Raw genomic sequence first — 15,215 nt, forward strand, 5'->3', positions numbered from 1 at the left:
TTGACCTAGAACTTTATACAGAAAAAGTATGAGGTTATCACAAACGTATACTATACTATAAATATGAAAGAAAAAAAAAAAGAAAAAGGTATGGTGAACCAGGGGTTCACCGAAAGGAGAAGTTTATCTAAAAGTTAGACTGACCTCTCCAGTCCACGTAAGAGGGGATAACACAAATAGAATTTGCGTATGGAAGGGGGGGGGGCGGTACAAGTAAACAACTTGTAGAAAAAAAAGATTGACTACCTAAGGGGGAATGTGAACTATAAAATAATCATAATATTTCTCAAATGAACTTGTAAAATAGAAACAATTTTGCAGTCAGTGTAATGGTTATAACCTATGTCTTATAAATACAATCAACTCCTGGGCATCTCTAAAAACAGTTCTAAACAATTGTCAGGAGTGTGTCTATTAGAGTTTGTTAAGCTAAAGCTAATTGGGGGAGTGGTAGGCGATCGAGAGTCCCAGTCCCTAAGGAAGGGATAGCTAGTAGGTAGAGGCAAAGTGGTTTAAATAAATCTAAGACCTCATGCTAGGTATCTCGAGCACCTCCACTCCTTACATTTACCAAATGTCTAGACATAGAATAGAAACAGTAAACAAAACATTTAGAAAAATATACACTGCGTGAATCAGTACCCATATACCACATTCAGACCAATAGGGGAAAAAAAAAAAAAAAGGGGGGGGGTGGTATCTCTCATGTCATGGGCCGGTGTGGTCTAGGGGTGAAATCTGGAGCTCCAGCTCAAATTTTTGTGGCTGGAGGAGCATCTACTATATCAGGTCGGTTCAGTTGTGGGGTCAAACGAGATGCTTCAGAATGATTCTTAGGATGTATAGAGTCCGTTGTTGTTTGGGTCTCAGCCGGGACTAGACCCCATTCTTTTAGCAGATCAAACCCTTCTTGGGGGGCTATGATTGTATGTGTTTCTCCATTTTTTGAAACTATTAGCTTTGTCGGATAGCCCCATCTGTATCTAATATTTTCCGTTCTCAAAATTTGGGTGATGTTTCTGAAGGTTCTTCTTCTTTGTAAGGTGTAGCTGGAAATTTCGGGGAAGACAGAAATTTGTTGGAATTTTTCTGGCAGTTGAGGCTTGTTAGTCAGCTCTCTCATTATTTTTTCTTTATGGGTGAAGAAATGAATCCTAGCTAGGACATCTCTTGGTTTGTCTTGCGAGACAGATCTAGGGCACGCCACTCTGTGAACTCTGTCGAGTAGAAGACCCGGCGGGTCTATCGAAGGTATCAAGAGAGTGCAGAATTCCAAAACATAGGACTCAAGATCTTGGGAACAAATCTCTTCGGATATCCCCCGAAACCTCAAATTATTCCATCTGGACCGATCCTCCATGTCCGCTAGTTTTAATTCTAGGTCAGATATCTGGATCGCCAAACTCTGTGAATAGGTTAGTAGATGGGCTTGATCAACGGCTAGGTCTTCTTGCTTGCGTTCTAAGGTTTCAGTGCATTCTCCTAACGCTGTAATATCTCTATGAAGCTCTGCTGTGGAACCTTTAATTTCTTTGGTTAACGTGTCCTGAAGGAGGTTCATACGTCTGGTTATAACATCTACAATATTCGTAGATAGAGCATCTGACGTAGGAGACTGGAAATCCATACGGCTTTCAGATTCACTGCCTTCCAATGCAGAAGTAGAATCTCTATACGACTGAGTTTTGTCAGTAGGTTTGCTTTTGAAATGATCCACCACTGTTATCTTGGGTGGTTGAGGCGATTTTGGCTTTCTTTTGGTATTTTGAGACATGCTCAGTGTTGTATTTTTGGTCAAGCCAGTGAATATGGTATATGTTTAATGATAAATCACGCTTGAATACAAAATGTTAGTAGGAAAAAACAAAGGTAATGTGAGTTATAACATAGTCCCCCTGGCGTCAATCTTGGTTTAGACAGCCATGCTTAACATACTGCCTGCATACACGGAAAAAAATACCAGTATGATCCCTGCTAGTATTTTATCCTAAACAACCCTCAGCAAAGACAAATAGAGTGATAAGCCGTGTGTGCACCCTCTCCAGGGAAATTGCCCTCACTGGGCCAAGACGGAAAAAGGAATGGGGATATGACCTGCTGCACTTGCATACAGCAGGAAAGGGGTGGAGAGAGTGCCCAGGGATGCGGGGTATATGGCTTTCAGTTGCTGGTACCCAATATATAATGGGATATCAGGGTCTAGTATCCTGCGGAAAAAAGTACAGGTTAGGAAATAAACACTACACTCTGTAATTGTATAATTACAGAGACACCTGAGCTGACGCAGCAGCTGAAAGAATGCATTAAGTAATAAGCACACTGTGTCCCCTGAGCCTATTGGGGTCAGTCCCCAAGTTGTACTGTCAATAGATGTTGAAAATGGAGATATGAGGGACTGATCAGAAGTCCACAGATGGCAGTTAATATGAGGAATGTAGGCAGTTTATAAAAGTTGAGTGAGGGGATCCTTGATCTGTAACCAGTTAGTGAGCAGATATTACAGCTCCCTCATACAGTAATGTGCTGTTGTCTAAGGTGTGTACAGGCTTATATACTCCTACAGGGCAGAGCTTGTAGTGATGTAGTGTATAGGGCCACAAGTGGAAGGGAAGAAAAAGGGCCTGATTAATTTTTTGAGTCCAGTGGAAATCTCAAATGTGGTTAAGATGCTGGACTAAGGGACAAAACTGTCAGGTTAACAAAGGCCCACACTCTTTTCCTCTCCCCCAGTATATGTGCTACCAGGCTGAGCAATAAACGTTGCAGAGTTATGCCTTATGACAGGTTTCAGGGCACCTGAGGCATAAAGCTAGGGGCACAAGTCTTATGCAGAAGAATGTATCAGCACTTTACCTCTTCTAGGTTATACTGGGGCTCAGGTTCAGTCAGTTTGAGGTAAAGGCTCAAGTTAATATGCGTTATGTGGTGTGACGCACTTTAAATTTAGGGCCCCTGGCCCACTTCAGGGCAATATGTATAATGTAGAATGGAGAATTTTAGTGTAGCCCCCACAAAGTATCCCTATAACAAGGGTCCCGGTGCTAAAGGCAAGTCCTGCAGTATCTAAAGGGCTCCAGGAGCGGTAAGATGTTATTTTCAGATGGCCTGGTGATTGAGACTTGGGCCTTAGAATGGTGGCTAAAAATGATCCGCGGCACTCAGGAAAGGTACACAGCCTCCTATGAATTGCACTTACCGAAGGTGCTGAGCCCAAGTGCTAGCAGTCCAGAAGTCTCTCGTGGCCTGAACTCCGCTGCCTTGGCCTCTCGCCACGTGGGTCCGACCATAACTTGTGCGGTAGCCCTGTCAATGATTTCTCCTGCGAGATCGGTCTGGTCTTGTATGTAAAAGCTAGCTCCGGAGCGGATCCCCGACCCTCAGGAGCTCAGGTAGGCAGAGTAGATCCCAGATGAAGTGGCTGGCCTCGGTCTGCTAGTGTCTAGCGCACCCACGTACTCCTCTCATAATTTAACTCCTCAGTCCAGACGGACTGAAAAGGGGCTTGGACAGTGGCTTGTCAGTAACACCAGGGAGATGTTTTGGCATTAATATAGCACTTGTCTAACCCCCAAATATCACTTAAATTCTATATATCGCACAGAGCTCCAAGTTAGTGCGACTGTCCTGTACGGCAGCTGGCTCCGCCCCCTCATTTTGTCTATCTTTACTAGTAATTTTTTTTTACTTTCTGATTTGTGAGCAATAGTTATAATTTTCAAGTATTCATAATACCTTTTATTCCTTACACAAATACTCACAGGAGTAAGATTTTGGTTAGCAGGACTATATTTTATGATGACTTCCATTTAAGGCTTAAACATTCTACTAACTTGTCTTCAGTGAAATCATTTTTAAATTAATGTAAATTTAAATTATATGTTACATTTTCTTAACCTGAAAACATTTTGATTTGTACAGTGTTCTTAAAAAAAAAAAGAAAAGAAGAAAAAAAAAGGTTTTGTTGCTTTAGAAAAAGCAAAATAAATGTTCTTTGTGTACAATATATATATATATATATATATATATATATATATATATATATATATATATATATACAGTATTATTAGCTACATTTGCAAATACAGTTTCAAAATCAAGATAACTGTATTATGAAACTGCAAACTATTATTTAACAGTCAGCAATAACTTTCAATTCATTTCACTAATGACGGTAAGTGCAATAAGCACAACCTCTCAGTTGCATGCATGTTTCCGCTTGAAATAGCTTGGCCCAAACTCTTCAAAGGTTCTTTTATTACCTTTTTTTTTTAAGACAGTCTAAGCATGGAAAATCTATAAATTCCAATAAGCCCTCATAAAATTGTTTCTAAGTAACTGAACAAAGGGGTAGATTTTGCTAAACTATGCAGGTAAATAAATTACACTTCAACATGTATTAGTTCTTATGCACTTCTGTTAGGCTTTACTATTGTAAGAATACAAGAACACAAGTTGTGAAAAAAGAATTCAGAATTCTCAATTTATAAATGATCGTATAATTATCTCAAAGGAGTTATGTTTGTCTATTCAACAAAATATATAATAAAAGACACACTGAACATTGTTTGATCATATATTTAGATAAGCATTACGGTTTTAGCTATTTTATTTTGCCAATACATTATATATATATATATATATATATATATATATATATATATATATATATATATATATAAACCAAATTATGGGGGGAGATAAAAAACTGAATTTAAAATCCTCCATGTCTCAAAATTAAATCAATGTAAATATTTGCATAGGAAATTAGTACATCTAGGCAAGTATCCCGGCTTCCTTTTCCCCAGAAATTCTTAATATACAATGTTTCCAATGCACAAGAGAATTGTGGGTAAGATATGCAAATTAGATATGCAAATTAGATATAAAAAACTGAGAATTTGCATATCTAATTTGCGTATCTTACCCACAATTCTCTTGTACATTGGAAACGTATATTAAGAATTTCTGAGGAAAAGCAAGCGGGGATACTTGCCTAGATGTACTAATTTCCTATGCAAATATTTACATTGATTTATATATATATATATATATATATATATATATATATATATATATATATATATATATTTACATAGTTTTATTTTATTTCAATATTAGCATCAAGCACATTATGGGCATTTCCTTATGTTCTTTAAGACTGGTCAGACAAGACTAGATAAAAATTTTGATCAACAAAGATATTTTTTTATTAACTGATATGGATTTTTGTTTAGAAAATATGATAAATGCAAGTTTAATTTACAAATACCTGACAAGTCCTATAACTCACAAACATTCCTCCTTAAGCCTTTCCACTTACTCAGCTTTTATGGCATGAAATACTTTTTGCCAAATTCTCACTGAACTCCTGGAAACATTAAAAAACTCATGCCATTAAAACTGTTTCATCAGATGCCTAATTCACAGCTAAAGTTAAAGTTTAAAAAGATATCTTAGTGAATATGCATTCAAGCATACATCTCTGTATATATATATGTTACCAATAATGTGTGTGCTATAATTTAGTGGTATGTTTTTGCTATGCCAGCTCATTTATTGAAAACAATATTTTATCAGTATGTTTAAGAAATATTAAAGGGACAGTAAAGTAAAAATGTAACTATTAGGGTTTAGATAGAGCATGCAATTTTAAACAACTGTATAACATTGCTACAAACATTTCAAACACTCGCCTAGATTACAAGTTTTGTCGGTAAGGCTGTGCGGTGCTAACGAGCAGTTTTCCCTCACTGCTCACCTACAGTAACGCTGGTATTACGGGTTTTTAGAAACCCGGCGTTAGCCGCAAAAAAGTGAGCGTAGAGCAAAATTTAGCTCCACATCTCACCTCAATACCAGCGCTGCTTACGTTAGCGGTGAGCAGGTAAAACGTGCTCGTGCACGATTTCCCCATAGGAATCACTGGGGGAGAGCCGGCTGGAAAAAAAAACCTGCAAGAAAGCAGCGTAAAGCTACTAACGCAGCCTCATTGATTCCTATGGGGAAATAAACGTTATATCTACACCTAACACCCTAACATGAACCCCGAGTCTAAACACCCCTAATATGCCGCCCCCGACATCGCCGACACCTGCATTATATTATTAACCCCTAATCTGCCGCTCCGGACACAGCCGCCACCTACATTATACTTATGAACCCCTAATCTGCTGCCCCCAACATTGCTAATCCCTACATTATATTTATTAACCCCTAATCTGTCACCCCCAATGTCACTGCAACCTACCTACACTTATTAACCCCTAATCTGCCGCCCCCAAAGTCGCCGCCACTATATTAAATTTATTAACTCCTAAATCTAAGTCTAACCCTAACACCCCCCTAACTTAAATATAATTTAAATAAATCTAAATAAAATAACTATCATTAACTAAATTATTCCTATTTAAAACTAAATACTTACCTATAAAATAAACCCTAAGATAGCTACAATATAACTAATAGTTATATCTATCTTAGTTTTTTTTTTTTTTTTACAGGCAACTTTGTATTTATTTTAACTAGGTACAATAGTTATTAAATAGTTATTAACTATTTAATAGCTACCCAGTTAAAATAAATTAAAATTTACCTGTAAAATAAATCCTAACCTAAGTTACAATTACACCTAAACTAACTACAATTAAATAAAATTGAAAAAAAATGATCTAAAGTACAACCCCCCCCCACTAAATGACAGAAAATAATAAAATAATTACAAGCTTTTTTAAACTAATTACACCTAATCTAAACCCCATAATAAAATTAAAAAAGCCCCCCAAAATATTAAAAAGCCCTACCCTATACTAAATTACAAATAGCCCTTAAAAGTGCCTTTTGCGGGGCATTGCCTCAAAGTAATCAGCTCTTTTACCTGTAAAAAAAAGTACAATACCCCCCCAACATTAAAACCCACCACCCACACACCCAACCCTACTCTAAAACCCACCCAATCCCCCCTTAATAAAACCTAACACTAACCACTTGAAGATCACCCTACCTTGAGAAGTCTTCACCCAGCCGGGCCGAAGTCCTCAACGAAGCCGGGTGAAGTGGTCCTCCAGACGGGCAGAAGTCTTCATCGAAGCCAGCCAGAAGAGGTCCTCCAGATGGGCAGAAGTCTTCATCCAGGCTGCATCTTCTATTTTCATCCATCCGGCGCGGAGTGGGTCCATCTTCAAGACATCCGACGCGGAGCATCCTCTTCCAACGAAGTCCAACTGAAGAATGAAGGTTCCTTTAAATGACATCATCCAAGATGGCATCCCTTGAATTCTGATTGGCTGATAGAATTCTATCAGCCAATCGGAATTAAGGTTGAAAAAATCCTATTGGCTGATCCAATCAGCCAATAGAATGCCAGCTCAATCCTATTGGCTAATTGGATCAATCCTATTGGCTAATTGGGTGTTAGGGTTAGGGTTAGACTTAGATTTAGGGGTTAATAAATTTAATATAGTGGCGGCGACGTTGTGGGTGGCAGATTAGAGGTTAATAAGTGTAGGTAGGTGGCGGCAACATTGAGGGCAGCAGATTAGGGGTTAATAAATATAATGTAGGGTTTGGCGATGTTGGGGGCAGCAGGGGTTCATAAGTATAATGTAGGTGTCGAAGATGTCAGGGGCGGCAGATTAGGGGTTAATAAGTGTAAGATTAGGGGTGTTTAGACTCAGGGTTCATGTTAGGGTGTTAGGTTTAGACATAACTTTTATTTCCCCATAGGAATCAATAAGGCTGCGTTAGGAGCTATACGCTGCTTTTTTTCAGATTTTTTTTTTCAGCCGGCTCTCCCCCATTGATTCCTATGGGGAAATTGTGCACAAGCACGTTTTACCTGCTCACCACTAACATAAACAGCGCTGGTATTGAGGTGAGATGTGGAGCTAAATTTTGCTCTACGCTCACTTTTGTGCGGCTAACGCAGGGTTTCTAAAATCCCGTAATACCAGTGCTGTCTGTAAGTGAGCGGTGAGGGAAAACTGCTCGTTAACACCGCACAGCCTTACCGACAAAACTTGTAATCTATGCGAGAGTTACTATAGCCAAAAAAACCTAAATTTACAATAACTATACCTTATCTGGAAACACTTTGTTGTTTGTTAATAAGTGATTGTGGATAACTGTGCCAAGCATGTTAAATGTTTTAAGGAGCTGTGCAAGGGAAAATAAAGTTCAATTTAGTGTTTTAAACCAAATTGATCTGTCTTATTTTTGAGCCAATGGAATTTTATTTTGAACAGACTCATATGTTGATGCCAACAATAAATCCAATTGTTTACAAACTGGCATTTCCTTTCAACTTGACAAGTCTTTTATATATGAAATATTGGTAGGTTAAGTAACTGGCAGTTTTTTGAGTAATTCATATCATGTAAAGTTTTCTCCAAGAGTGCAGTACTTGCTAAAATGTATTCCAATATTTTGACTACAGATGTGCCAATCTACACAAATGTAATTTGACTAGTCTGTGAGGCATAGTATTCATTGGGGTGTGCAAAGATCACAGACACTTTGACTTTTTGTTCTATCTGGTGCCAGAAACACAATCTAAGAATATACATGATCTAAGAATAAAATTCCCATGCTGTCGATACCATTTTGGAAGAAAAAAAATGGAATAAAGTAATTAATTAAGCTCAGTTTTGCCACTGGATATCTTAATCTTCCTAAATATAAGTTAACATTTCACAAGGCATTTATGAACATATGTAAGTATGGCTGTTCATCAGACATTTTCAAAAATTGCAAAAACATTATTTTGACATCTCTGCAAATGTTATTTTATTTTAATAAGACTTAATGAAGAAATAATTTACTCAATACTTTGAAACTAACCACAGATATGATGAAAAACATAAATTGTTGATTAATAAGTAAATAAAAGAGATGCAAAACACAGACAGTAAATTGGATTTAAAAACAGTAACAGAGCACAAACAAAGCTTGCGTTAGACCGCACAAGTGCAAATTAAATGTGTGCTTGGCAGGTTAGACCGGCTGAAGTCCTTGTGTAAAGGGTTAGGGCTAAATAAAAAGTTGTACCAAACACAATATAAATACATTAAAATAAGCTGTTACACTCATATATACACTATCTAATGAAAAATATTCACATAGATATTAAATATTACTGTATAATGGTTAAAAGGCATATGGTTTTATGACAAGGTGTTTGAATTGAAAGGGTTATAATGTATATATACATAAATATACATACCTCAATATGTGTATACATGTGTATTTATGTTTATATGTGTATATATGTATATATGTACATATATACACATTTAAACACATATATACAGATGGATACATATACAGTATATATATATATATATATATATATATAAATATATATACATGTATGTATATATACTTTGGAGCCCTTTCCAGTCAAATACCTGAAAACTTACTTTATCAGTTTTTGCCCAAGAGCTAAACCGCTAAATAGCGCCCACTTGTAATAGGCCTTCTGTATGTATTTTTTCAAAGCTGATGCCATATAGTGCTTACAGACATGTACAGGCTTCTCAGCTTACCTCCCTACATTTCAACAGAGGATACCTAAAGAACAAAGACAATTTGATAATGGAAGTAAATAGGAAAGTGATTCATAATCACATTCTCTGAATCATGAAAGAAACATTTTGAGATTTATGTCCCTTTAAGGGTTTTTTAATATACATGTCAAACCATGTGCTTGCAGAGAGCTATTAGAGTCTAAATTCAGTATTTAAATTGATTATCTAACTCTCTGTTTATACAAATCAATAAAAGAACTAACATCTCTGTTAAAGAGACATTAAACACTTTGAGCTGGTAATATAAAATGATAAATGTTATACAGTATATAAAAAACTCTGCAAAATACTTTCATTATTTCTTTTGTCCCCTTTTCCTGTAATCCCATTCTAAAATTGTGAGCATTTCAGTTCCTATTAGAAATGGAAGTGCAGAACACTGTTATTTTCCACACAGCCTTTGGCTGCACACTCTAGTCACGTATTTATAACTGTCCGTAATTGGCCACAGCAGAAAAGGTAACTTAAGTTACAACATGTCTGCTTCCATTGTTTTATAGACACAATGGGCCCGATTCATCAAGCTCTGAATGGAGCTTGATGCAACTGTTTCCGCGCGAGCCTTCAGGCTCGCCGGAAACGGGAGATAAGAAGCAGCGGTCTTAAGACCACTGCTTTTTTACTCGTCCACCTGCTCTGAGGCTGCGGATATCAATCAGCCTGATCGCATACGATCGGGTTGATTGACACCTCCTGCTAGCGTCCGATTGGCACAAATCTGCAGGGGACAGCACTGCACAAGCAGTTCACTAGAACTGCTTGTGCAATGTTAAATGCCAATAGCGTATGCTGTCTACTTTCAGCGATGTCGGACAGACTTTGCAACAGCTAAGCATGTCCACCAGCCATTTGACATAAGTTAAACTTCAATTTACTGATAAAGGCTTTACTGAATATTAGGGAAACATATGCACACATTTTAATAGTGCTTGAATTCTAAAAAACAGTTGGGTCAACTGAATTCGTGATGCAACAATACTCTATTAAACTGTACTTAATTTGCACCTTCAAGAAGTAAAACTTATAAAGAATGAGGTTAAAAATACAAAGAGTATATAAAAGGATTATAAAAAATGCATTTAAACTAAAATTCAACAATCTGTGCAACAGCAATGTTCACTTTAACTATGACAAAAAAATACATCATGAAATGCCTCTATCTTTCATTCACATTCCCAAATTTTGGGAACATCCCATGGCAAGTTATACAGGTATTGTGAAGGTAATGTAGTCCGTAATGTAGCCCAATATTAGCAATATATAACTAATAAAAACCTGAAAAACAAATGAAATATACAAGCAACAGGTATATTGCAAGGATAGCTTCATGGAAGAGCAAGTAATGTAAACATATTAAAAATAAAATATGTCAGCTAATCTAAACTTATGATGCATGAATAATACTGTATGTCTGAAAATTAGTTTTTTACACTTATCCTTCATGAAAAGTGTGCAATTAAAACATATATATAATTTCAAGTAATTTTCCAAATTATCATGTTTTAATTTTAAAACAATGACTTGCAATCATAAATAAACATTTAGATGATGATATCAATATCATATAGATGTAAACGCTAATACATCATATTAGTGTAAACATCAGATTTGAACTATATATTTAATGTTTTTATTAAACTATTGCATTTAAAAACTATTGGCCAGATTGCGAGTTTTGCATTAGAGGCTATGCGGTGCTAACGAGCAGTTTTCTCTCACCGCTCACTTACCTGCATCGCTGGTATTACGGATTTTTACAAACCCGGCGTTAAAAGGCAAGAAGTGAGCATTGAGCAAAATTGTGCTCCTTACCGCACTTCAATACCAGCGCTGCTTAACTCAGCGGTGAGCTGGTCGTACGTGCTCGTGCATGATTTCCCCATAGGAATCAATGGGGGAGAGCCGGCTGAGAAAATGTCTAACACCTGCCAAAAAGCAGCATAAAACTCAGTAACGCAGCCCCATTGATTCCTATGGGGAAATAAAAGTTATGTTTACACCTAACACCCTAACATGAACCCCGAGTCTAAACACCCGTAATCTTACACTTATTAAACCCTAATTTGCCGCCCCCAACGTCGCCACCACTATACTAAATGTATTAACCCCTAAACCTTAGTCTAACCCTAACCCTAACACCCCCTAACTTAAATATAATTACAATAAATCTAAATAAAAATTAATATTATTACATAAATAATTCCTATTTAAAACGAAATACTTACCTATAAAATAAACCCTAAGCTAGCTACAATATAACTAGCTTAGGGTTTATTTTTATTTTACAGGCAAGTTTGTATTTATTTTAACTAGGTAGAATAGTTACTAAATAGTTATTAACTATTTAATAACTACCTAGCTAAAATAAATACAAATTTACCTGTAAAATAAAACCTAACCTAAGTTACAATAACACCTAACACTACACTACAATTAAATAAATTAACTAAATTAAAAACAATTAAATAAATTAAATCAAATTAGCTAAATCACAAAAAACACTAAATTACAGAAGAAATCAGCTCTTTTACCTGTAAAAAAAAATACAAACAACCCACCAACAGTAAAACCCACCACCTTCACAGCCAACCCCCCAAATAAAATACTAACTAAAAAAAAACTAAGCTCCCCATTGCCCTGAAAAGGGCATTTGGGTGGGCATTGCCCTTAAAAGGGCAGTTAGCTCTTTTGCGGCCCAAAGTCCCAACCTAAAAATAAAACCAACCCACTACACCCTTAAAAAAACCTAACACTAACCCCCTGAAAATCGACTTACTGTTCTGAAGACAGGACATCCATCCTCATGGAAGCGGCAGAAGTTTTCATCCAACCGGGCCGAAGTCCTCAATGAACAGCCAATTGGAACAGCCAATAGAATGCAAGCTCAATCCTATTGGCTGATTGGATTTTTTCTACCTTAATTTCGATTGGCTGATAGAATTCTATCAGCCAATCGGAATCTAAGGAAAGCCATCTTGGATGACGTCACTTAAAGGAACCGTCATTCAGTATGAAGACTCCAGATGAAGAGGATGCTCCACGTCGGATGTCTTGAAGATGGAGCCGCTCCGCGTCGAATGGAAGAAGATGCCGTCTGGATGAAGACTTCTGCCCGTCTGGAGGACCACTTCACCCGGCTTGGATGAAGACTTCTACCGGCTTTGTTGAGGACTTTGGCCCGGTTGGATGAAGACTTCTGTCGCTTCCTTGAGGATGGATGTCCGGTCTTCAGAACAGTAAGTCGATATTCAGGAGGTTAGTGTTAGGTCTTTTTAAGGGTGTATTGAGTGGGTTTATTTTTAGGTTAGGGCTTTGGGCCGCAAAAGAGCTAACTGCCCTTTTAAGGGCAATGCCCATCCAAATGCCCTTTTCAGGGCAATGGGGAGCTTAGGTTTTTTTAGTTAGTATTTTACTAGGGGGTTGGTTGTGTGGGTGGTGGGTTTTACTGTTAGAGGGGTTGTTTGTATTTTTTTACAGGTAAAAGAGCTAATTTCGTTTGGGGCAAAATAGATTTTATTTTAAAGGTAAATTTGTATTTATTTTAGCTAGGTAGTTATTAAATAGTTAATAACTATTTAGTAACTATTCTACCTAGGTAAAATAAACACAAACTTGCCTGTAAAATAAAAATAAACCTTAAGCTAGCTACAATGTAACTATTAGTTATATTGTAGCTAGCTTAGGGTTTATTTTATAGGTATTTAGTTTTAAATAGGAATAATTTAGTTAATTATAGTAATTTTATTTAGATTTATTTAAATTATATTTAAGTCAGGGGGTGTTAGGGTTAGGGTTAGACTTAGGTTTAGGGGCTAATAAATTTAGAATAGTGGCTGCAAGGTTGGGGGCGGCAGATTAGGGGTTAATAAGTATAATGTAGGTGGCGGCGATGTTAGGGACGGCAGATTAGGGGTTAATAATATTTAACTAGTGTTTGCGAGTCGGGAGTGCGGCGGTTTAGGGGTTAGTATGTTTATTCTAGTGGCGGCGATGTTCGGAGCAGCAGATTAGGGGTTAAAAATTGTATTTTAGTGTTTGCGATGCGGGAGGGGCCTTGGTTTAGGGATTAATATGTAATTTATGGGTGTTAGTGTACTTTTTAGCACTTTAGTTATGAGTTTTATGTTACGGCGTTGTACCATAAAACTCTTAACTACTGACTTTAACTGCATTACAGATCTTGGAGGTAGTGGGTGTACCGCTCACTTTTTGGCCTCCCAGGACAGACTCGTAATACCGGTGCTATGGAAGTCCCATAGAAAAAAGACTTTACGAAGTTTACGTAAATCGGTTTGCGGTAAGGCCAAAGAAGTGTGCGGTGCCCCTAAACCTGCAAGATTTGTAATACCAGCGGTAGTGAAAAAGCAATTATGGGTTATTATAGGATTTTTAAATGGGGACCCAGCTTAAAAAAAAAAAAAATTGTTTAATAAAAAATGTTGACCTGCCACTGCCTGGACTGATATCATGTGAGTGTGACATGATGCTTCACTAGTGTCTCTGACTACAGGGGTTAGTCTTTCTGTTTTACCCATTGGTGTTTATGTGTGTGTGTATGTATGTGACTGTGCGTGTATTTATGCATGTATGTATGTGTGTATGTTTGTGGAACCAGCAAATTACAGACCTTGTTACTACAGCATGGGGGGAGGGGGTAAACAGTGTCACTATACAGTACCACTATATACAGTACAGGGGGGATGGACTATGTCACAGGTTACTGTGGTCACTTTATAAAGTACTGGGGCGGGTAAGGTCAGGCCAGCTATCTCACCGGCAGATTACAGACTGTGTCACTGACTCACTATATACAGTACTGGTGGGTTAAACAGTGTCACTATTTACAGTAATAGGGGGTAAGACCATCTCACAGACTGTGGGCACCGGATACCTCCTTTTGCAGACGTAATCTGATTCACATTTCTTTTCTGTGTTAAATGTTTTTTTTAAAAAAAGATATGTATCAAATTCACTTTTTTTGGGGGTGGGTGCCCTTCTTAGATTCTTGTTACGCCTCTGATGTACGACTGTGGAGCTCCTTGCACAGTTGAAAATGGTAATCAACATATCCTGGAGCTGATGAAAACCATGCTAACTAGTAAGGATATATATATATATATATATATATATATAAATGTAGAAAGAAAAAAGCCATATGCGGTCTTAAATAAAACGTCCAGTTTGTTGGTCAATCTTAAAAGTATTGACAGTACTCAAACGAAAAAGTCTAACATGTTTCGGCACACGGCCTTACTCATAGACGTAATTCTCTTAGTGAAAACCGCCAGTATTTAAAAGCAGTAGTGAGTATCTATTGGTTGTCATTAATTGCTAACAGGTAACAAGTGTTAATTTATTTAAACACAGTGGAGAACCTAACTGGCAATACTGTTGAATAAACACATAATTGCTGCAAGCCCATATGGTATTAACATAAATAAATTGCATGTAAATTTCAGACAAAATAATAAATGAGTAAATACACCATATATAGCAGCTAGTTTAAATTAAATTGAATTAAACACAGACAGAATGCAATGTTACACCGATGAAACATAAAAGGCATATTTTCATTAATAGACTCTGGCAATATGTAATCCAAAACTCTAATGATCCTATATGTGAATACATCAG

Source organism: Bombina bombina, chromosome 4 (assembly GCF_027579735.1).
Source record: "Bombina bombina isolate aBomBom1 chromosome 4, aBomBom1.pri, whole genome shotgun sequence".
Lineage (NCBI taxonomy): Eukaryota > Metazoa > Chordata > Amphibia > Anura > Bombinatoridae > Bombina > Bombina bombina.